The 25,601-nt window shown below is 34.9% G+C and overlaps 1 pseudogene; it reads right to left on the bottom strand.

Annotated features, from left to right (window-relative positions):
• Window positions 1–5,956: 5,956 nt before the first annotated feature.
• On the bottom strand, window positions 5,957–6,387 carry LOC111143619 (annotated as a pseudogene).
• Window positions 6,388–25,601: the final 19,214 nt, after the last annotated feature.

Here is a 25,601-nt window from a genome sequence, read left to right as displayed (position 1 = left end):
AGTGGTTGCCCAACAAAGTATGGTCACTATACTCTAGCCCAGTTGACATATGAAATTAACTTTTTTATATAAAAAAGAAAGTAAATTAACAGAAAGTAAATAACATCTAAATTATCCACCATCAAAGAAAAAATCAAAAGGGAAGTTAAAAATATGTTTTTATCTGAATGAAAATTAAAACACAATGTGCTAAAATTTGAGGGATGAACCAAAAGCAGTGCTTAAGGGGAAAATTATGCCATTAAACATTTATACTGAGAATGAATGAAGATCCTCTATCAATTGCTTCAGCTTCCATCTTAACAAACTAAAAGAAAAGGAACAAAGCAAATGAACCTAAATTAAGCAGAAGAAAAGAAATAATAGAGGGCACAGGGAAAATCAATGAAATATAAATCCGACCCAAATGCTAGGCCTGATCTCATAGAAGAAGATCAAGAACATTGATAAACCTCTATTTCGACCAGTCAAGAAAAAGTAGGTGACACAAATTACCAATATTCAGTAATCAATCCATTCTGTTCCATTGATCTGTGTGTCTGTTCTGTTCTGTGTCTGTTCTGTCTGTCTGTTCTGTTACCACAATGTTTTTTCTTTTCTTCATTAATATAAGTTATACGTAGTCCTGAAATTGGGTGCTGGAGTCCTCCACTTTGATCTTTTTCAGAATTGTTTTGATTATTCTGTTTCATTGTCTTTCTGTTCATATTTTAGAAGCTACATGTAAATTAAAAAAAAAAAAAAACAAGACTTCAAGCTCTATTACAAAGCTGTCATCATCAAGACAGCATGGTACTGGCACAAAAACAGACACATAGATCAATGGAACAGGATAGAGAGCCCAGAAATAGACCCTCAACTCTATGGTCAACTAATCTTCGACAAAGCAGGAAAGAATGTCCAATGGAAAAAAGACAGCCTCTTCAATAAATGGTGTTGGGAAAATTGGACAGCCACATGCAGAAAAATGAAATTGGATCATTTCCTTACACCACACACGAAAATAGACTCAAAATGGATGAAGGACCTCAATGTGAGAAAGGAATCCATCAAAATCCTTCAGGAGAACACAGGCAGCAACCTTTTCGACCTCAGCCGCAGCAACATCTTCCTAGGAACATCGCCAAAGGCAAGGGAAGCAAGGGCAAAAATGAACTATTGGGATTTTATCAAGATCAAAAGCTTTTGCACAGCAAAGGAAACAGTTAACAAAACCAAAAGACAACTGACAGGATGGGAGAAGATATTTGCAAAGGACATATCAGATAAAGGGCTAGTGTCCAAAATCTATAAAGAACTTAGCAAACTCAACACCCAAAGAACAAATAATCCAATCAAGAAATGGGCAGAAGACATGAACAGACATTTCTGCAAAGAAGACATCCAGATGGCCAACAGACACATGAAAAAGTGCTCCATATCACTCGGCATCAGGGAAATACAAATCAAAACCACAATGAGATATCACCTCACACCAGTCAGAATGGCTAAAATTAACAAGTCAGGAAACGACAGATGCTGGCGAGGATGCAGAGAGAGGGGAACCCTCCTACACTGTTTGTGGGAATGCAAGCTGTTGCAACCACTCTGGAAAACAGCATGGAGGTTCCTCAAAATGTTGAAAATAGATCTACCCTATGACCCAGCAATTGCACTACTGGGTATTTACCCTAAAGATACAAACGTAGTGATCCGAAGGGGCACGTGCGCCTGAATGTTTATAGCAGCAATGTCTACAATAGCCAAACTATGGAAAGAACCTAGATGTCCATCAACAGATGAATGGATAAAGAAGATGTGGTATATATACACAATGGAATACTATGCAGCCATCAAAAGAAATGAAATCTTGCCATTTGCGATGATGTGGATGGAACTAGAAGGTATCATGCTTAGTGAAATAAGTCAATCGGAGAAAGACAACTATCATATGATCTCCCTGATATGAGGGAGAGGAGATGCAACATGGGGGGTTAAGGGGGTAGGAGAAGAGTAAATGAAACAAGATGGGATTGGGAGGGAGACAAACCATAAATGACTCTTAATCTCACAAAACAAACTGAGGGTTGATGGGGGGGAGGGGGGTTGGGAGGAGGGGGTGGGGTTATGGACATTGGGGAGGGTATGTGCTATGGTGAGTGCTGTGAAGTGTGTAAACCTGGCAATTCACAGACCTGTACCCCTGGGGATAAAAATATATGTTTATAAAAAATAAAATTAAAAAACAAAACAACAACAACAAAAAACCTTGGGGTTTTGGTTAGAATGCCTTGAATTTATAGATTAAAATGAAGAGAATTTATATCTTAGCAATATTGTATATTCAAAACATAAACAGTGTATCTCTCCATTTTTTAGGTTTTCTTTCAATTCTTTCACCAGTGATTTTTTTTAGTTTTCTGCATATAAATTCTGTACAAACTTTGCTAGATTTATTACCAATGGTTTCAACATTTAGATTAGCTAGTGTAAATGGTATTTTTAAAATTTAAAATTCCAATTTTGCTAGTAATTAAGATTGTGATTGACTTTATGTATTGATCTTGTTTCATGAGGCCATTCTAAAAATGGTTTTTAGTTCCAGAAACTGTTTTACAGACTTTTTTGGTTTTCCTACATGCATCATCATAAATTTGGATATTGCAGTTCTTTGTGTAGTTACAAAGGTAAGAAACAGTACTATGTCTCCCAAATAACTTATATTTGGAAGAGAGACGATCATCCTCTTTAAAAAAGAAAATAAAATCCATTCAAATTCTAATCATGATAAAACTGTAGCCTAACTGATGTTTTTAAAACTATCTAAAGAAAATGTTAATAGATGTGGGAATTTAGAAAACATAAGCCAAAGGTCAAGGTGTTGACTTTTAGAGACTAGTAATTAAACAATCAGCACATTTCAGGGATGATAGACACTGAATTTTAAGGAAAATGAATAAAGTTTCTGTTTTAGACAGGAATGATTCATCATATCTGAACATGGCCTAGATGAAATTACCTCCATTTGTCTGATTCCATTTCCTCCCACCATTATATTGATTATCGTTTGTCTTCAGGTTCTAAAGTCAGAGTGCTTTGGTTCTATCCAGCCCCAGCATTCAATAATTAGCTGCAGGCTTTTCAGTATCTTTAAGCTACATTTCTCTCATTTGCAAAAAGTTAAAAACAGTACTAAACTCATAGGATTGTCACAAGAACTAAATAAGATGATATAGACCAATATGCTAAAGCAGGCATCTCATAAGCTAAATGGACATGGCAGATACCTGAGTTTCCACGGTTTTCCCCGGCACTCCTCTTAACATGGCCAGATGAGAAAACCCCAGTAGCCAGAGGCTATGGAATATACTGTTGCTTCACAAACTCTGGGAGCTTCTCTGGTGTAATCTGAAACATGTTCCACAAGGCGAGGAGGAGAGCCAGGAGACACCAAACAAAGAGGGCACTCCCTATTGGTAGGAAGAAGGTTTAGTAAGTGAGGGAATTTACTTAGGAGGCTTATCTTGGACAGCCAAAAGATGAGATTTCTAAACCTGTCTGCCAAATCTTTGTAGAGGCCTTCTATAGAGTCCTTAACTGGATTCAGTTACATATACTATCCGGATAGTCTCAGCAATGTACTGCTCTCTCAAGCCTATGTCCTTGAGAATGGCTCCCACTGTGGGACAGTGTGGAGAGAACCTACATTTCAAGCACTGAGGAGTGGTGAGGAGCCTCTGACTGGGTCCAGTTCTCCAGCTAACGGCCAGTCACATCCCCTAGATGACTTCCTCTAACATGTACCAAAGGCTGTGGGAGCATAGGGGGAGTGGAGATGATGGTGTGTTTTCCACATGAGGAAAGTGAACGGTGGCAGTTAGACTCCTCTCACGGGGCTTCCCAAATGGCTCAGCGAGAAGCAAACGGGCACCTGCTTGTGCCAAGGACATCAGCAACCAAAAGTAGATTGTAACAGCTAGTACAACCTTCCTTTACTCCCTTCTCTTTAATGCCTCCTTTCTTTTCCCCACCGTGGAGCTGCTTAAAGGAGGAGAGACATTGTGGGGCAAGAGGAATGAAAATGTCAACCACGGGGCACCTGCTTTCCATCTGATATCTTGCACGCGCTGGCAGTGAGAGGGTGAGCACTGAATTATCTATAAGATGCAATCAACTGGATTTTTAACATCTGAAAATGAATGCATGCCTATATATTCTACCCAAAACGTCTTAAGACACCAAAAAAGGAAAAGTAAATTATTGAAGAAAAAATAAAACATTATCATATTTGTACTCTGCTGAAAACAGACTGGGCAATTAACAGGTTTTTGTAACTAGAAACAATTTTTTTCCTATTTGGGAACTCTTATTTTTTTTAACTTACTTTTTCATGTCAAGAAAAATGTTTTATTTTTCCTTTTATCATATTAATGAAGTGTTGAAAAAATATATGTAGGATAGGAAGCATAATAATAAAATTAACAACACAAACCAGCCGAAATTTAAGAATTAGGAGGTCACGGATATCTGCTAAGTGCTCTCCCCTATTGCATAAACCTGTTTCTGCCCTACAAGTCATTGCTCTCCTTCATTTGTGTTCACATACCTTTGTGTAGCAGACATTGTCAGTGCCCCATCTACAACCTCTTGGCATTCACCATCTCTATAAATGCAGACAGAGTATTAACTCTAAGTGTCTGCAATGCCCTGCCTAGGGGATTTCTCTGGAGTGGATAAGGTAGTCTAGGAGTTCCAGAGAACTTGTTTTTAATTCTTCTTTTTTTTTGTTTTTAAGATTTTATTTATTTATTTGACAGAGATCTCAAGTAGGCAGAGAGCCAGGCAGAGAGTAGAGAGAAGCAGACTCCCTGCTGAGCAGAGAGCCCAGTGCGGGGCTCGATCCCAGGACCCTGGGATCATGACCTGAGACGAAGGCAGAGGCTTTAACCCACTGAGCCACCCAGGCACCCACTTTTTGTTCTTGTTTAGTATAATTTAACACACACACATATACACACATCCCTCTACACAATATAATGATCAGTTTTGTGGTATCATGTATGTGATATCATATGATCTGTAGCTTTCTGGGCTTACCTTTTCCATTCAACATCAAGTTTCCAAAATTCATCTTTTTTTTTTTTTTTGTATATTTGTCATTCATTAATTTTACTACTATGGCACTCTCTTGTGAATAAAGTTGAGTCAACATAATTTTTTTCATGTTCATTCTTTATTTATTCATTGACTGATATTTGGATTGGTTCCACATTCTTTCTATTATGAACATAGTTCTGCAAAGAAAATAGTTATGTAAGAATCTCAGGGCACCTGTGCAAAAGTTGTATAATAGTACATGAGAATGCTCACTCCAAATTACATTCCAAAATGGCTGCAGCAATTTACACTCCCTCTGGCATAAAAATTCCCAGTGAACCAAATCCTCTGCAACATTTGGTCTTGACAGATTTCTTCATTGTTTTGTAGTGCTGCCTTTATTATACATTAAGTTCTCCTATCTATATAGGTCTGTCTGGACTTATCAGAATAGTCCGTGGTTCATTTGTATGTTACTGCACCAATAGCACAGAACATCTATTACTATTTTATAGAATATCTTAATATATCTGGTAGAACAAGTTTACCTTTTTTGTTTTCATTTTTTAATGTCCTTTGAATTTTAAAGTACATCTGCTTAATTATATTAAAACCATTAATGCAATATCTGCCTCAATAATTTCATTCTGATAATAAAAAAAATGGTATAATGATGGCTTAAAGCTAGTTCAATTGCAGTTTTAGAAGCTTATTTATCAAGAGTGAAAAATAGAAGGATTATTAAAAACAGCTAAAAAGAGAACATGTGTCTTAGTGCTTAATGTTTCTATAACTGTTGGTAAGGTTTACATCTAAATCTGATGCAGAATTCTTAATGACACTGAAATAGTCCTTTTTTCAGCCACATGATATACTGGTACTATGAGTCTAGAAGAGACTGGCTACGGTTACCATCCTTTGTCTTCAATTGTGACAGCGTATTATCAGCAAGTGCATTCTGCATCTTTTCTAGAAACATGTCTCCTCCATAAACAACATCCTTCAGACATGTAGCAGCTTCGTGGTTTTCTTCTTCCAGCTTATACAAGCTAGCAGCTTGTAAGGCACCTGTAGATTCTTCACTGGGCAATGAATCTATCAAAACATCAAAGTCTTTTGCTGTTCATGCAATCTCTGCTGCAAAAAACCTGACGTATTCTTTTGTAGGATTGGCCGGCTGATCTTTGTTAATTGCTGTCTGAATATTCGTAAAGCAGGAGGGGCACAGTGCTGCAACACTCTGATGGCATTTCAAAACCCATCTGCAAGTCAGTTCATCACATCCTGCCGCTGTGGGAGCCCATCGGCCATGTTCCTCCACAAGCTAAGGCAGGCTAAAGCCCCTCTCTTGTTTTTAAAGGTTGAATTAACTCTTTGTGGATCATTTCTTCCTTTAAAATAAATTTCAGAGTAATTATTCCTCAAAAAATACAACAAGGTCTGTTTGTGGTTCCTTTGAACATTTAGGTTGATTTAGACAGCAGTGACTTTTTATGATATTGAGACATATCATCCAAGAGCAGGGAACACTTCTCCCTTTATGTAAATCATCTTCTACATTATTCAGAACTTTGAGGTTTTGTCCACAGAGATCTTATGTATTCTTTTTAAGGATATTCCCAGGCAATTTATTGTTATTGTTGCTATTTCATTATCCTCTTAAAGTTAATTTCTATTGGCTAGTGTTGGTGTAGAGAACCAAATCTCTCTTAAGTAGGTGTCCACATTATCTGCAAATTATGTCAGTTTTATGTCTTACCTTCAAATGCTTATAATATTTATTTTTCTTTCTTTATATTATTTGCCAGAATTTCCAATAGCATGTTAAATAGTAGCAGTGTTAGTACTGTTCCTCATCTTAGAAGGAATGCATTAAAACTTTTTCTATTAGGTACAAAGTTTGTTGTAGATTTTGGTATATATAGCTTACCAAGTTAAATATAATTCTCTTCTTTTTAAAAAAATATTATCACTTTTTAATGTATTTATAAATCTATTATTTATTTTTAGAGGGAGGGAGGGAGAGAAAGCATGGGAGGGGAGGGACAGAGAGAGAGGGAGAGAGAGAATCTCAAACAGACTCCGCACTGAGTGTGGAGCCTGACACAGGGCTTGATCTTTGACCCCAAGGTCATGACCTGAGCCAAAATCAAGAGTCAGATGCTCAACGAACTGAGCCATGTATATGCCCCAAGATAGTCCTCTTCTAATACTAATTTGCTAATGCTTTTTGGAAAACTATAGCTTGCCTTTTAGCAAATGTCTTTTTAGCCTCAATTGGAAAAATTACATATTTTTCCTTTTAGTCTATTAATATCATGAATTATAATTGATAGATGAAATTCAATTCATTTTAAATTATAAGACTATTCACTGGATGTGGAGAGAGAAATATGATGTTTAGAGCTGCTGTAGCTTAGGCAAAGACCTTATCTAACAATGAAGTCAGCACACAGAAAAAAAGCAGAACAAAACTAAGAGAGTAAGAGTACAGATCCTGATAATATTGTGTGTATTTGTGGCATGGCATCAAGACACACATGAACTCAGTATCCCCCTAAACATTTGTTGGGTAAGCCAATAAACTATCTGAAACCAGTCTGAGTTTACTTTTGAGGTACTTGACTTAAAAACATTGTTCACATTATTCAAGTCTTATTTTTTTCAACTATCTAACACTATATATGAAATAGCCAATTCTGTCTTCATAATTTGGATGACATCTTTACTTTGACATCAAATCATGAGTCTGTTGCTTAAAAATGCTCCTCTTCTTTGTCTATTTTGTTTATTCCTACGCCATTGGCATTCTCATTTTTAAAAATTTACACTGCCTTTTTTTTCTTTAAAGATTTTTTTATTTTTAGGTAATCTCTACACCCAATGTGGGCTCAAACTTGCAACCCTGAGATCAAGATTTGCATGCTCTACTGACTGAGCCAGCCGGGCACCCCTACATTGCTTTTTAATGCTATTTATTTTTTAAAGGTTTGAAGTCAGAAAGTTTAGAATTGTATTCATTAAAAATTCTCCTTCAACTTCTGACCCCCAATCACAGTGTTTTCCATTTAGAATATTCAGTTTGGCAGATTTTCTGTACATCCTCCCTGAGAACTTTAAGCACATACAACAAATACATTATAAGCCAAAAAATAGTATACTATAGGGGCATCTGGATGGCTCAGTGTGTTAAGCCTCTGCCTTCATCTCAGGTCATGATCTCAGGGTCCTGGGATCAAGCCCTGCATCAGACTCTCTGTTCAGCAGGGAGCCTGCTTCCCCTCTGTCTCTGACTGCCTCTCTGCCTACTTGTGATCTCTCTCTCTGTGTCAAATAAATAAATACAATCTTGTAAAAAAAAGTATACTATAAAAATTGATCTGCACCTTATTTTTTTCAACAGTGTATCTTACAGATTATTTCACTTCAATATATAAAGGACATTGTCATTTTAAAAAATATTTTATTTATTTATTTGACAGAGAGAGAGCTCACAAGTAGGCAGAGAGGCAGGCAGAGAGAGAGGGGAGAAGCAGGCTCCCTGCTGAGCAGAGAGCCCAATGCGGAACTCGATCCCAGGACCCTGAAACCATGACCTGAGCTGAAGGCAGAGGCTTAACCCACTGAGCCACCCAGGCACCCCGACATTGTCATTTTTTAATAGCTAGATAGTATTCCATTGAATGAGTATATTCTCATTTGTTTTACTAACGAATCTATAGACAGACATTTGGTTTATTTCTTTTTTTTACTATTATGAACAGTTATGGAATTAAAACCTTATACACATGTCACACTGAAAATGGGAGTGGGTATGTTTAGTATACAGTCTGTATTTCTGAATCAGAAAAAATATATATATATTTTTAAAGACATTAAAAATATACACATTTAATTTTTAAAAATACTGTCAAATTGCCCTAGCTTAAAGTTATACATTTCATATATCAGGCACTATGTTTAAAAGAATCTATTTTTCCAAAGCCTATTATCAACTTATTTTACTGAAGCATAGCTGACAAAAATGTTACATTAATTTCAGGTGTACAATGTACTGATTTGACAAATCTATACCTATAATAAAAAATTTTTAGTTTTTTAGAGATGAGTGAAATATTTTATCTACTGTAATATTTTAAAATCAACTTTATTGAGATAAAATTTACATATGGCAAAATGTACTCTTTTAAGTGTAGATATCAATATGCTTTGATAAATTTGCACATCTGTATAATCACCTCCTCTAAGTGTTCCCCTGAGCCTCACCCAAGTGATTCCCGTATAACACCTGGAGACCTGCTTTCTGTTACTATAAAATAGATACGCTATTAGTCAAGTTTCACATAAATGAATTGGACAGTATATATTCATTTGTGTCCAGATCCAATCATGTTTTTGTATTTATCAGTAGTTCATTCTTTTTTTTAATTCCTGAGTAGTATTCCGTTATAAAAATATGATTCATTTAACAATATACCTACTAATGTATAGCTGAGTTATTTTTAGTTTCTGACATTTGAATAAAGTTACCATAAACATTCCTATGCAAATTTTTATGTGTACACATGTTTTTTCATTTGTGGGGGGTGGAGAATTTAACAGTGGACTTTCTGTGTCAAACTTTATTATCAGACGGTTGCTAAATGGAGCACGGTTGCTAAATGGAGCAAACTGGTTATACAGTTTTATTTTCCTATCACTAATACAGAGAGCTCCAACTGCTCAAAATTATTGCTAACACTTGGTTTCATCAGTCATTTACATTGTGCCATTCTCGTGAATATGTAAGTTATTTTGTTACAGTTTTAATTTGCATTTCTCTGATGATGAAGGATGTTGAACATCTTTATCTATTCTCACTGACCATTCTTAAATCTTCTTTTCTGAGTTTCCATTCAAATTTCTGCTACTTAAACAAATTTAGTTGTTTGATTCTTACAGAGTTGTAAGAGTTTATAACTATACCTATATCTAGTGTCTATTTATCTATCTATATACCTACCTACCTACTCCCCCATCTACCTATCTTCTATCATCATCTGCCATCTTACTTATATAGTTTGGATGCAAGACTTTCATCAGATAAATGTATTGTAAATACTGTTTCCCAATTTGTGCCTTGCTTTCTCATTTTCTCATGTCTTTTGAAGAATAAAAGGTTTTCAATTTGATTAAGACCAATTTATCATTTTGGGGGATGCTGCATGGCTCAATCCGTTAAGCGTCTAACTCTTGATTCTGACTCAGGTCATGATCCCAAGGTCATAAGATCAAGCCCCTCACTGGGCTCTATGTTGGATGTGAATCCTGCTTAAGGTTCTGTTTCCCACCTTCCACGGATACTCTCTTCCTAAAAAAAACAAACAAACAAACAAAAAAAAACAATTTGTCATTTATTAAAGTTGTGTTCATTTGTTTTAGCTGATAAATCTTAGTATGTCCTTAAATCATGAAGGTTTTCTCCTACATTTTCTTCTTTGTGTTTTACACTTTTGGCTTTTATGAATATTATTAAATTACTTTTTTGCATGTAGAGGAAGATAAAGTTCATCAAAATCAGACTCATTTTTCTTACATATAAAAGATATGTAATTTTTCCAGGCCTATTTATTGAAAGCATTATCCATTACCCACAGAATTACCTTCTCAACTTCAAAAATTAATTGGCCATACATTTGCGGATCTACTTCTAAACTCTTGATTTAATTCCATTGATTTATATATCTAACCTCACACCAACATTGTGCTGTCTTTATGGTTGTAGCTATAAAGTGAATTTTGAAATAAGGTGGTATAACTCCTCCAAATTTTTTCTACTTTTTCAAAATCGTTTTGTCTATCTAGCTTCTTCCAATTCCAATATTAATTTTATTTATTTTTTTTGTTTTTGTTTTTTCCAATATTAATTTTAGAATCAACTTGTCAATTGCTATAAAAAGTCTGGCTGGGTTTTGATCAAGACTGTCCTAAATCTCTTCATCAACTTGGGTAGACTTGATATTTTAAAATACTGACTTTTCCAGGATGCCTGGGTGGCTCAGTCAGTTAAGCGTCTGACTCTTGATCTCAGCTTAGGTCTTGACTGAGTTCAAAACCTGTGTTGAGTCCACCCTGCACATGGAGTCCACTTAAAAAAAAATTTTTTTTAAATTAAAGTATTGACTCTTCCAGTCCATGAATATATCTCTTCATTTATTGCAGTCTTTTCTCAGCCATGATTTATAGTTGTCATTGTGCAGATCTTGGATATATTATTATCCAGAAAATACTCATGTTTTCTAATGATATTATAATTATATATATATGATATATTATATTATAAATGGTATTTTTAAAAATTTCAAATTCTAGTTTTTCATTACTAGTATAAAAATGTAATTGCATTTTGTATATGAGGCTTAGAATCCTGTGACAATACAAGCTTACTTCTTAGTTCTACAGATTTTTTAGGAGTTTCAGTGTATTTTTTGTCATTTGGATAAAGAATAAAAGATTTCTATCCCTTCTTTTCCAATTTGTATGCCTCTTTTTTATATTTATAGAAATATTTATGAAAATATACCTATTGTATACTTGTGGATATATTTATGAAAATATACAATATCTTTCACAGAGAAAACAAGTAGATAAGGATGTGGTAAAATAAGAGTCCTCACATATTGCTGGTGGGCTTGTAAAATGGTGCATGTACTTTAGAAAATAATCTGTGTGCTTCTTTTTTTGTATTCTTATAAAAAAGTTGTTCCTAGTATTAGAGGGAAAGCATCTAGTGTTTCACTATTAATTATGGGGTTAGAAAGTTTTTTTTTTTTTTTTTAAAGATTTTATTCATTTGACAGACAGAGATCACAAGTAGGCAGAGAGGCAGGCAGAGAGAGAGGAGGAAGCAGGCTCCATGCTGAGCAGAGAGCCCGACGTGGGGCTCAATCCCAGGACCCTGAGACCATGACCTGAGCCGAAGGCAGAGGCTTAACCCACTGAGCCACCCAGGCGCCCGGGGTTAGAAAGATTTTAAATAAAACCCTATATCCAATTGAAGAGACTCCCTTCTATTCCTTTTATTTTTAAAGATTTATTTATTTATTTTAGAGAGAGGGACAGAGAGAGAGGGGTAGAGGGAATTTCAAGCAGACTCCAAGCTGAGTGGGAAGCCCGATGTGGGGCTCCATCTCACAATCCTGAGGTCATGACCTGAGCTGAAAACAAGGGGATGCTTAACTGACTGAGCCACCCAGGTGCCCCTCTTGTTCCTTTTTTTCCCCAAGAGCTTGTCATCAATGGATATAAAATTTGGTTAAATGATTTTCTACATCTATTGAGATGATTCTAAAAATTTTCTCCTTATTTTATTAAAATGGTAAATTATGATTGGTGTTTAAGTGTTAATTAAACAAAACTTGGGATAAAGGCTATTTCTGGGATAAATTCCACTTGGTCAAGATTTATTATAATTTATTGCTGAGTGTGACTGCTATCTTTTTAAAAAGTTTTGTTGTTGTTGTTCAAGCAGTACATTGGTCTGCTATTCTTTCTCTCTGGTTATTTTTAGTTTTGGTATCAGAGCAGTTGTTGTTTTGAAATTTACTTTGGCATTAATAAACACACTCCAGATTTCTTATGCTTATCACTAGCATGGTATATCTTTTTCTTTTTCTTTTTTTTACTTTTACCTATATGTGTCTTTACATTTATTTATTTTATTTTTAAAAATATTTTATTTCTTTATTTCTTTATTTATTTTGGGGGGGCATCAGGAAAGGAAGAGAGAGAGAAAATCTCAAGGAGACTCTACATTGGGCATGGAATCCCCCATAGGGCTTGATCTCAAGACCCTGAGATCATGACCCCAGCCAAAATCAATAAATGGACACTTAATGAACCAGGCTACCCAGGCACCCCATGTCTTCATATTTGAATAGGTTGTTTTAAGTCAGCATGGAGTTTGGTCTCTCATTCTCTCTCTCTTTTTCTTTTTTTTTAGTCCACTCTGAAAATCTTTGTCTTTTACTTTCAGTGCATAGTCCATTTTAATTTAATATAATTATTTTTATCTTTGGGTTTACATCTATAACATTGCTATGAATTTTTTACTTTTCTAAAATAAAGATCCACCATTGCTATTATTTTCTAATGAAAAATTAAACTTATCATTTCTGTTTAATAAAATTAATAAATATAGAAAAATTTAAGTCTTCTGAGAAAGTTTTTATTGCTATAAGCACTTGATGATCACTACAATTTTTATTTTATCTTACTATTAGTTGTAGACAGCTGAAGATAGTAAAATCATTCTTTGTGTGTAGAGAGACCTATGTTATGCAAAAGCAGTAATAATAATGATATTGATATGAAAAAAAGCTTAAATAATGAGAATTCCAGCTAAAACAAGAGTGGAATTATTTAATAAATATAAAGCAACTTGAGATACATTATCAATGACTGAAATTATATTAACATAATCTTTTTTTTTTAAGATTCTATCTACTTATTGGACAGACAGAGATCACAAGCAGGCAGAGAGGCAGGCAGAGAGAGAGGAGGACACAGGCTCCCCGCTGAGCAGAGAGCCCGACGTGGGGCTTGATCCCAGGACCCTGGGATCATGACCTGAGCCGAAGGCAGAAGCTTCAACCCACTGAGCCACCCAGGTGCCCCTAATCTATTTTTAAAGATCTTATTTTTGTCATATTTTATCAATGTCTAAGCAAATACTTTCAGTATGTTTGAATGCAACTGAATTTTTCCCTACTATAGCACTTAAATGATCACTTATTAATTTTGACATGACTTTTTTTTTTTTAAGATTTTTATTTATTTGACAGACAGAGATCACAAGTAGGCAGAGAGGCAGGCAGAGAGAGAGGAAGGGAAGCAGGCTCCCCGCCGAGCAGAGAGCCCGATGCGGGGCTCGATCCCAGGACCCTGAGATCATGACCTGAGCCGAAGGCAGAGGCTTTAACCCACTGAGCCACCCAGGCGCCCCTTGACATGACTTTTGACAGTTTCCATTGAATAATGATCCTTTATATTTCATCAAAGATGTGAGGTGCGTTCTGGGGGCTGACAGAATCCTATTTCTAAAGGGTTGCATTTGTCATGTATTCTTGCTATTCACTTTCAACGTTAAGCAAAACCAACAGACTAGCTTTAAGATACATTATAATAGAGAAATAATAAGGCTCTTTGAATGTTTTCAGCATTTGGCTGACAAAAGTGATAACAAGAACACATCATTAAGATTCAAGCATCTACCATGATCTAAAATGTACTCTTCTGTATTTTATCACAAAGGATGGTACATTTTCACATTTTATTTTGAACTTACTTTAGAACACTGTTGTTGAAAATAATCCTTATTAAAACAAACACCTCATCTTATTTCGGCTCCCTCTTCATTTTCACTATCACTTTATAACAAAGTGATTGAGAGGGCTCTGAGTGGGATTGTTCAGCTTTGTTACTTCCTAATCCTGGGAACTTAATCAAATTACTTGAGCTCTTTGTGACCTTGGTTTCTTCTATAGATAAAAAAGGAACAATAATACGATTTATTTCTTAAGGCTTTGCTTTATGAAATAATATATGTTAGGGGTTAAAAAATTGACTGACACAAAGGTAATACCTAAATGAAATTTGGAACTCATGATTACTCTGAATTCATACAAAATGTTTAGTTATACATTGTTACCATATTTGACAAAGGGGGAAAAAACACCTTTAGGAAGATAATTCTTTCATTCTCTCAATAAGGATAAATTGAGAGCTTACTCTCTGAGACCACATGGGCAGCGTGCGAAGTGCTGGAGGAAGGATCAAACAGTGTTTCTGACCTAAAGGAGGTCACTGGTGTGGGAAGACAAGTGAGCAGACTATACAGGATGGTCGCTGCTAGGATAAGGTAGAGAAGAGATCAGCAAACTCTTTTCTGAAAAGAGTCAGAGAGCTAATATTTTTGGCTCTGTGGGTCATGCAGTTTCTGTTGCAAGTGCTCAAGTAGCCGTAGACCATTTGTAAACAAACGGGCATGGCCATGTTCCCTTGAAACTTTATGGATGCTGAGATTTAAATTTTGTATGATTTCCATGCATCCTCTTTTGATTTTTTTTTTTAAGATTTTATTTATTCATTTGACAGACAGAGATCACAAGTAGGCAGAGAGGCAGGCAGAGAGAGAGATGGGGAAGCAGGCTCCCCACTGAGTGGAGAGCCCGATGTGAGACTCAATCTCAGGACCCTGAGATCATGACCTGAGCCGAAGGCAGAAGCTTAAGCCACTGAGCCACCCAGGCGCCCCACCTCTTTTGATTTTTTTAAAAACCATTTAAAGACATAAAAACATCCTCTGCTCAGGGACTATACAAAATAGGTAATAGGTCAGATTTGATCTGTAGGCCACAGTTGGGTGACCCTTGAGATAGAAGAAAGATTAGGGTTCTTGTGAAAAGTGATTGTAAGGGAAGGCTTCCTGGAGAAAAGTATGACTAGCTGAAGCTTAAATATCAAGTAGGGGATAATTCAGGTGAAAGAGAGCAAAGGAACAGCATTCTAAGCAGCAAATAGCATGTGTAAATAATAGCCACCAGTAACAGTCACCAAAACTGGGTACTTATTTTGTGCTATGCACTTTAGATAAATTATTTAATTTATTCGTCCCGATATCCATATAAGGTAGTCATTATTACATCTATTTTGCAGAGAAGAGTACTGAGACTTAAAAAGTTAAGCATCTTGCTACAGACATGTAGATAGTAAGTACCAAAGTGGTATACTGAAACCAGATCTAAGTGATTCCATGCATGAGCTCTTAAATATTATATTAGATGATTCCATTAGATTTCCGACTATTTAGAAACCAGCAAATACCATAGCCAAGGTATTGAAAGGACTTGAGTTGGTTAAAAAAAAAAAAAAAGATGGGACAAGATCAGTGATCTTTAAATCTTTAAATCTTTAAAGGCTGGAGTTTAATCTGAGGGGGAAAAAGAACTATTACAGGATTTTAAGCAACAAAACATCGTAAGACCTGTGTTTTAGAAAAATGATTCTAGCACCATGGTGGAGGAAAACCCCTTGCCAAACAAGGCCTCCTATCAATATTTGTCAAATTAAAAAAAAAGAAGAAGACAGCAAATTAAAAGTGTTGAAACAGGATACATGAAAGGCAGTTGCAAACTACAGCAATCATCGAGGCAAGAGGTAATGAGGTCAAAATGTAGACAGTGAATGGGGGAAGGGGAGACATATCATGGTTCTCAAACTTAATTCCCTAGCATAATTACTGTGGTGCTTTTAAAAATTATACCTAGTTAACCTCATCCCTGGAAATTCCGATTTCATAGGCCTAGGAGGGTCCTGAGCATCTGCATTTTATAAAGCTTCCATAGATGATTCTGTTAGCCAGTATGGAGAAGCAGGTACATTGGAACTAGAATGAGGATCACATAAATAATGGCACTTTTACTAAGATTAGGAATAAATGAAGGGGAAAATGATAAGTTAGAGACTTATAGCTGAGTCACTGTGGTTGCATTCAAAGGGTGACATGACAAACACTAGACAGAGTGGCCCAGAGCTCTGGAAGAGAGCCAGGCAGCTGATAGAGAGAGGGAAGTCAGTAATCATTCATAGAAAGAGAAAGAAACATGTGTTTTTTGAGTTAAGTAACGTTACATGCTGAATTCAAGATCAGAATAGCTCAGAGGGTAATCAGACATTTGAACTTAGGCCTATTGGCTTCCCAATACACTTCACATTTCAACTTTGGGTTTGTCCTTAATTAGGGTCAGCAAGGTTCTGCATGCCAGCATGGCGCCATCAAATTTCCAGAAAAGAGGCATTTTCTAGGACTGTGGTCAAACACGAAGTGTCAGGGGAGTTGGCCAAGAGGAGACAATCAGCAGCAGCAATAACGCTAGTGCACAGCTGCTAATCAGCAGCACCCTGGGGAGGGCAGTTGCCACAATTAGCGAAACTTCTTGAAAAGCCGAAGCAGAAGCTGGTATGAAAGAGGGCGGGCTGCACTCTTAGTCAATACCTACAGCAATTCCTAAAAATGTTTCGTCTAGTAGAAATAGTCCCTGCTGTCAGTATGAAGGAGAGTATCTGTCTTTTGTTTGAGAGAAAACACATCCGACTCTCGTGAAGATAACTAAGACCGTTTTGATTAAAAAATGAGAAGCCACAGCAGAGACAGGCCTGGACATTTACACAGTTTGGACAGCATCTGCCTTGAAATGCTTGATACTGGGTCAGATTAATAATAAGCTTTTGAAAACTCCTCTGAGGAAGCATTATCGAATTGCATTTCTATACATTTTGGCTAGAGGACAATTATCTAGGAAATCAGTGAGTGATGGTGGATAAACGAATGCACAGAGAGCCTTTATTTATTTATTTATTTATTTATTTATATTTTTCACTCATGTGATTTACAAAAGAATTTGAGGTGGCTTACAATAAAAAGGCTTATAAGCATATTTTAAAATAAATTTTCAATTTGATCGTGGTGAAATAGAAAAAGTCAGTGTTAAAAGGCTCTCTCCGCTTTATCCTTTAGTCCTTCTCTTCAGGAACAATCATTTTTCAAATCTTTCCCGTTTTTCCCCCTAGCATCTTTATATAGTACACTTCTGTTGCTATTACTTGGCTTAACTTATAATATATCATTAACTTGATTTTATATTCGTTCTTCTATCCCCACTGATTCTCCTCTCCAACCTTTTAAAAATAATTAAATCACAACATTTACTTAAGTCAATAGGCAATGCCTACCTCATGTCATTATGGATATTATTCATTGTGAAGCCAAGGAGCATATCATGACTGTTTCCCTTCTAGCACAATCTTCTCTATCTTCCACATTCCCCAAATAAATAATTCTTTTTCATTTCCTTTAAGTGTGTGTCACTAATTTTTCCCAATAACACCAATAAGTTCAAATGGGTTTCCATACAACTAATCTGTGTGTGTGTGTGTGTGTGTGTGTGTGTGTGTGTGTGTGTGTATACATATGGCTCTTTCTTTCTGGAGAGTGTCCTCCAGACCTTTCATTTATCCTCTATTCCGGACAGGTTTCGTCTATTGCACAGATGTCCCTTTTACTTCTTTTTCTATTCTCCTGCTTTAGATTCTTGTTTCCTGGATCCCATAGTTTCCTCTTTGTGGAATATTGCCTTGTTTTCCTGGATGACATCCTTCACGAGCTTTCAGAGAAATCATGCAGGACAAGGTATATTTCTTAGTCTTACTTTTTTGAAGGTGTCTTTTACCATTCCATGGAATTTAAAAATTTTGGTTATCATATTTTTAATTTCCTAGTGCTTTTTTGTGTGTGTCCCTTTATCATAGCATCTCTTTTGTGCTAGGATTGAGATAAATCTTATCTGGTTTTGGCAACAACAATTGTAGTGATTTGCTGAAGTTTTCTTAATCCTTTCTTAACCCCTATGCAGTCAGCATATGGAGTAAGCAAGCCCAGGAGGTAACAGGTGGTGGCTAGAGAGTAGGAAGGTTTAAGTTGGCCTTATGGAAGGAGTAGGGTTATTAGTAAAGACGAGAGAACAGTTAGCTGAGACTGGGTTGAGGACAAGGCAGTGTGAGAACTGGGCATTGTTCTCTACTCCTTTCAGATGATTCTGTCTCCAGCCTTGGGTAGTTTCCTCACATTGATCTCTAGTCCTACAGAATTCTGTGGGACTTTCTGTAGACTTCCTGTATTCTTCACCTGTGCAGTTCTCACTTTTCTGTCATTCTGCCCCACAGCTCCAGCTGCCTTAGTGTTTCCAGGCTTCACCTCTGCCTCCTCAGCTCAGGGAATCAACAGGATTCTGCCTCAGTTCCCCCTTCAAGCATGGCCTCCCGGAAATTCAAAATTCAAAATTCAAAAATTCAAAATCTGGCCCCTGTTCCTTCATCCTGACTGAAAATAGAGGTCGCTTGAGAATAGGGAATTGCACAATGTTTTGAAAACAGAACAATATTATTAGGTGACTGCTTATGAATCAGAGGACTGCCTGCTGATAGCGCACAAAGGAGTCTTGAAACATGGCCTGATTTATCCACCATCTCTAGAAAAGCAAGTCCTGTTTGTTCAATGTAAAAGTGAGCACAAGAAATTTAACAGTGAGCTTCTGGTTTATGTTGCTTGAGCCTGAATGCACAATTTCAGAAGTGGTTTTATTTTGGATAGTATATGTAATTTAAGTCTATTAGATGTGGGAAAGATATAGAGAAAGGGATTAACTGACTTCTAATCAGAATTATTTTTTTATCTTTTTTTTTTTAATTTTATTTTTTATAAACATATATTTTTATCCCCAGGGGTACAGGTCTGTGAATCGCCTGGTTTACACCCTTCATAGCACTCACCATAGCACATACCCTCCCCAATGTCCATAACCCCACCCCCTCCTCCCAACCCCCCTCCCCCCAACAACCCTCAGTTTGTTTTGTGAGATTAAGTCACTTATGGTTTGTCTCCCTCCCAATCCCATCTTGTTTCATTTACTCTTCTCCTACCCCCTTAACCCCCCATGTTGCATCTCCTCTCCCTCATATCAGGGAGATCATATGATAGTTGTCTTTCTCCGTCTAATCAGAATTATTAAAGAAATATCATCTATCTATCTATCTATCTATATCACCTTTATCACCACCTATGTCTAATCTGTCTATGTATTAGTTATCTGGCTTACATTTTTGGTAAATGGATTGGGACACTTTCCCCTTCTGTTCTTTATATTATAGTACCTATCTTCCACACATACAAAAATAATTTATATGTCAAATTTAACCAATACTTCTTTTATAATTTAGTTTTTGCTACTCTAGTTAAGGAAAGCTTCCCATTTCCTATAATCTCATATTTTTTCAATTATTTAAAAGTTTCTTTGGCTAACTGAACATAATAAAAAGTTTCTTATATTTAGATTTTTATCCAACTGGAAATTATTTCTCTGTATAGTGTGAGGTAATGCTGTGATTTCACTGTTTTTTTCCTAGAAAAAGCCAATTGAGTCAATGCTTTTAATGGAATATAGTCTATTCTTAATTAATTTGAAATGTCTCATTTATCTTATAGCAGATTTTGCAGGAGTTGTGTCTCTTTGCGGGTTCTCCATTCTCTTCTATTGATCTACCTACTTACGCCTGTGCCAAAAATAGTTTTAATGCCTGTATTTTGTAACATATCTTGATATATGGTAAGTTCCTTTTCCACACTTCTTTCAGAACTTCCTTACTTTGTGTGAATTTTAGAATGATTTTGTCAAGTTCCCTCAGAATTATTCTTTGAATTTCTATCAGAATGGCACTGAATTTATGAATTAATTTGAATGAACTGACATCTTTACAGTATTGAATCTTAACATTTGTGAAAAATGTTAACTTTCAAGTTACTTAGATCTTTTTATATTACTAAAATTTTGTAACTTAATTTATAATGTTATTATTAGTTTACAGTTTTTATTGCTAGTGAGTACATAATCTTTATTTCTATTACATTTCCTATGTGGTTATTACTGGTATGAAAGAAAGGTATGCTTTCATATACTGATTAAGGTTCAGAAATCATGCTGAACTCTCTTAATATTATTCCATAGTTTGTCTATGGCTTTACCAGCATTTACTATGTAGAAATATATATATATCACCTGCAAATAATGGTGATCTCATCTTTTCCTTCCTAGTCCTTATGTCACTTATCTCTTTATCCACTTTTTATTGCATCAGTGAGGTCTGCCAATGTAATATGAACTTGCATCAGTGATAGTACATATTTTTGTCTTATTTCTAATTTTAAGGAAACTGCTTCTAAAATTTCACCAATAGGAATGATATATTGTCTATATGTTTTTCAAGTTGTAGAAATGTTCTCTGCTCCTAGTTTAAGTGTAGTAGACCTGTCCTGTCTATATCCTTGTGTCTTACAGTTCCTAGTCACATCAGCAATACATCCAACTTCCAGCATATACATCCCTTTGTTCAAAGACTTTCTCTCTTTTTCCAGCATTTATGGCTAATCAGAAGCACTAGACACTGATAACATCTAGAGGCAACCTTCTACCATTGACTGATAGGAACTGATAGATAACTATCCAGATCTCTTGCCCCGTAAGTGGGCTGACTTTGAGATGTGAGTTCTGTCATGCCTCCCACAATTTCGTGGTGAAATGCAGTTCAAACTGCCCACAGCAGTAACTTTTTTGATAATACATAATTTATTGGCTTGCTTCCTTTTCTTTCACACTTCCCCACTCCTTTACTGAGTTTTCTGAGATCCTCTACTAAACAAGAGTTCTACTTTAATATTTGGCTCAGGGTGTTTCAAGGGGAATCTAAGATGCAATAAGTATCTATATATATCTTTCTATGAAATAAAAGGGATTTGAGTTTTAGTAAATACTCCTGATTTTAATGAGATGATAGTGTCCGTATATTGAATTATTTTGATATATTTTTGTCTTAAATCTCCTTTTAGAGACTAAAGTTTCTTTTTTCATAGTAAGATTTATTGAAGTTCAATTTATACTTGATAAAATTTCACTCTTGTCAGATGTAAATAAAATTCACCCTTGTTAGTTTTACAGTTCAATGAATATTGAAAAATACAGTCATGGTACTACTATTGTCAGAACCAAGAAATAGAACATTATATTGCCCCAAAAAGTTCACTTATGACCCTTTGTTGTCAATTCCTTCCCTGCTTTTTAGTCCTTGACAATGGCTAATTTGTTTTCTGCCTCAAAGGACATTCCTTTTCCAAGATGTCATTTAAATGAAATAATAAAATGTACAGAACATTTGAGTATAGTTCTTTTACAGATCATAATGCTTTAGAATTATTCATGCCGTTGCATGTTATCCATAGTTTATTTCTTATCACTCAGTAGGCTTCCACTGTATGAATTTACATATGCTTATTCTCCAGTTGATGGACAATTTAGGTTTTTTCAACTTTTGATGACTGTGAATAAAGCCACCATAGTTATGATCATAGAGGTTTTTATGTGAAAATATGTTTTCATTTGACTTGGGTTAACACATATTTTGGGGATTGCTGAATCAAATGGCTTTTAACTTCATATGAAATCTACAAACTATTTTTTAATTATGAATTAAATTTCACGTATATTCAACTATTCAACTTATTTAGTTCATCTTGAGTGAGTGTTTGTAAAGTCTCTCAGTGAACTTGTCCATTTCATTATTGTGGAATTTATCCAAAAACATCATTCATAATATTTCCTTATATTTTCATGTCTGCAGGATCTGTAGTGATGCTGTTCTTTTATTCCTGATGTTTTCGACTTGAGTCTCCCTTTTTAAAGGACAAACATGGTTATAAGCCTGACAATTTTATTAATTTCCACTTGAGTCTCCCTTTTTAAAGGACAAACATGGCTATAAGTCTGACAATTTTATTAATTTCTCAAAGAAACAGGTTTGGTTACATTGATTTTTCTCTACTATATTTCAATTTCATTGATTTCTGTTCTTGTCTTTACTATTTCCCACCTCCTGCTTGCTTTTAGTTTATTTTTCCCTTCCTAGTTTCCTAAGGTGGAACTTGAGATTACTGATTTCAATATCTTTTCCTTTGTTAATCATTTAATGCTATAAATTTTCCTCTAAGCCCTTCTAATATATCCATTTTTTATTGTGATGTTTTAATTTTCATTCGATTAAAATATTTTGATTTTCTTGATGATCCAGCAATTATTTGGAAATACATTAATTCCAATATTTGGATATTTTCCAAGTATCTTTTGACTACTGTTTTCTAGTTAAATTCTATTGTTATCAGATAATATAATTAGTATGTTTTTTCATTCTTTTAAATTTTTGTTGAAGTTTATTTTATGGTCTAATATGCTCTTTTTGTAAATGCCTCTATATACTTGAAAAGCATATGTAATCAGCTTTTGTTTAATACAGTCAATTAGTTCAAGCTGGTTGATGGGTGTTCTCTATATCCTTATTGATTCCCAGCATATATATTCTATCAGTTACTGAGAGAGATACATGAAGTCTCCAACCGCAACTGTAGATTTGTCGAGCTCTACTTTCAGCTCTACCAGTTTTTACTCATGTATTTTCAGAAGTTCTGTTGTTAGATGCATATACATCTAGCGTTACAGTACCTTCTTAATGAGTTAACACTTTCATTAGTGATAATAGCTAACATTATGTAATCTTTCTCTTTAGTTTTGGTAATCTTGATTTGAAGTCCACTTTGTCTGATATTAATATAACTGTTCAATTTTTCTTTTGACTAAATTTTACATGACATCTTCCTTTTCCATTCTTTTATTCTTAACATATCACTATTGTTGTATTTCTTTATTTATTTTAAAGATTTTATTTATTTGTTTAGAGACTGCACAGGGGAAGGAAAAGGGAGAATCTCAAGCAGACTCCACACCTAGGTGGAGCCTGATGTGAGGCTTGATCCCACAATGCGAGATCATGACCTGAGCAAAACTAAGAGGCGGGCACTAAACTGAATAAGCCACCCAGATGCCTCATTATTTTTATATTTAAAATTGGGTTCTTGCCATCTCTGCCTTTTAACTGGAGTATTTAGGCCATGTGCATTCAATGTAATTATTGTTAGATTTAAATTAATACTCTTTTAGGGTTTTTTTTTTCCTATTTTCATATCTCTTATTTGTTTCTTTCCCTTTAACTTCCGTATAACTACTAGAGGTTTTTACTTTGTGGTTACCATGAGACTTACATAAAACAACTTATAACAGTCAATTTTAAGTTGATAACAAGTCTAAACACATTCTAAAGCTCTACATTTCTACTTCCCCAACTTTATGTTTGGGAGGTAAAATAAACTCCTCATGACATCAAAAACATACATGCACTTCATGTTTTTGATGTTAGAATGTACATCTTTTCATTTTGTGTATTCATTAACAAATTACTGGAGATACAGTTGTATTTTACTATTTTTGACTTTTAACTTGATACTAGCTTTCTAAGTAATTAACCCACAAACTTTGCAACATTTGATTATTCTGAATTTTACTACATATCTGCCTTTACTGGTGAAATTAATACTTACATATGTTTTCCTGTTACTAATTAGTGAACTTTTATTTCAGCTTAAAGAAGTCCTTTTATCATTCTTGAAAGGCCTCTTATTTGTTTCTTTTGTTTTCTTTTTCTGTTTTTTTGATTAGTTGAATATTCTCTATTATACTTTATCTCCACAATTATCTTATTAGTTAAACCACTTCCTCTAATCTTCTTATTAGTGGTTGCCCAAGTTTACAGTATACATCTTTAATTTACTGCAATCTAACTTCAAATATTAAATATCACTTTGTTTATCCTGTAATAAACTTCTAACAGCATACTTTCAATTCTCCTTTCCCTTCCATTGTGTTATTATTGTCATACTTTTATTTTACCTATGTTATAAATTCAAAAACATTATTCCTGCTTTTTTGTTTTGTTTTTTGCTTTAGACAATTTTAGGTTACATTTTAAAATATTATTTTATATTTGCTTTAATTTCTACTATTTCCAGGGCTATTAATCTTATACATTTCCACATTTCTTTCTGAAGGACTCCATTTAACATTCCCTAAAGCATATAAATGCTGGTAAGGAATTCTATTATCTCTTGTTTATAAAACAAAAACCCTTATTTTTACTGGGTATACAATCTGAATTGACAGGTTTCTTCCTTTCTTTCTTTTAATACTTTAAAGGTGACATTGTCTTGTGGATTGTTTGGTTTCTAACAAGGTCCATTGTAATCTTAATTTTTGTTCGTCTATGTAATGTGTCTTTTTCCCACATCAGTCTTCAAATTTTCTCATAATCTTTATTGTTTTTTTCTTTTTAACAGTTTGAATATGTACTGTCTTTGGGATTTAAAAAAATTATTTACACTGCTTAGGTTTCTCTGAGATTCTTGGACATGCTGTTTGTAATATTTTGCCGTATCAGGAAAATCTGTTGCTGCAGAAGATATTTCTTCTGCCTTATGTTCTCTCTTCTTTTGGGACTGAAGTTACAAGTTTGTTAGATATTGTCCTACAGTTCTTGAATTTTTTTTCTGCTTTTTTCCCCACACATTGAATAATTTCTGTTGAGCTTTCTTCAAGCTCTCTGATTCTTTCCTCGACCACTACCATTTTATTGGAGGATCTGCCAAAGAAGTTCTTTATCTCTAATGCTGTGTGTGTAATTTCTAGCATTTCCATTTTATCTTTTGTTTTATTTGTTTGTTTTTATTTTTGGTTGAAATTCCATACCAGTTTATACATATTGTCCACATTTCCACAAAATCTTAAATACACTGGTTACATTAGCTTGAAATCCCTCTTTCATAGTGCGAGCATGCGGCTTTCCTTTGAGTCTGGATCTGTTGATTGCTTTGTCTCTTGACAATGAGTTGTTTTATCTTCTTTTTTAGTGTGTCTCATAACTTTTTAAAAGATTTAATGATACATATCATTAGTAGAATAGAGACAAGTAAATAGTTTTTGTGCTTATAATGGACACTC

This window comes from Enhydra lutris, unplaced genomic scaffold (genome assembly GCF_002288905.1).
Source record: "Enhydra lutris kenyoni isolate GAN:26980312 unplaced genomic scaffold, ASM228890v2 scaffoldscaffold9, whole genome shotgun sequence".
NCBI classification, from domain to species: Eukaryota; Metazoa; Chordata; class Mammalia; order Carnivora; family Mustelidae; genus Enhydra; species Enhydra lutris.
Note: the sequence above shows the minus strand (reverse complement) of the source record. Positions and strands in the feature narration are given on the sequence as shown.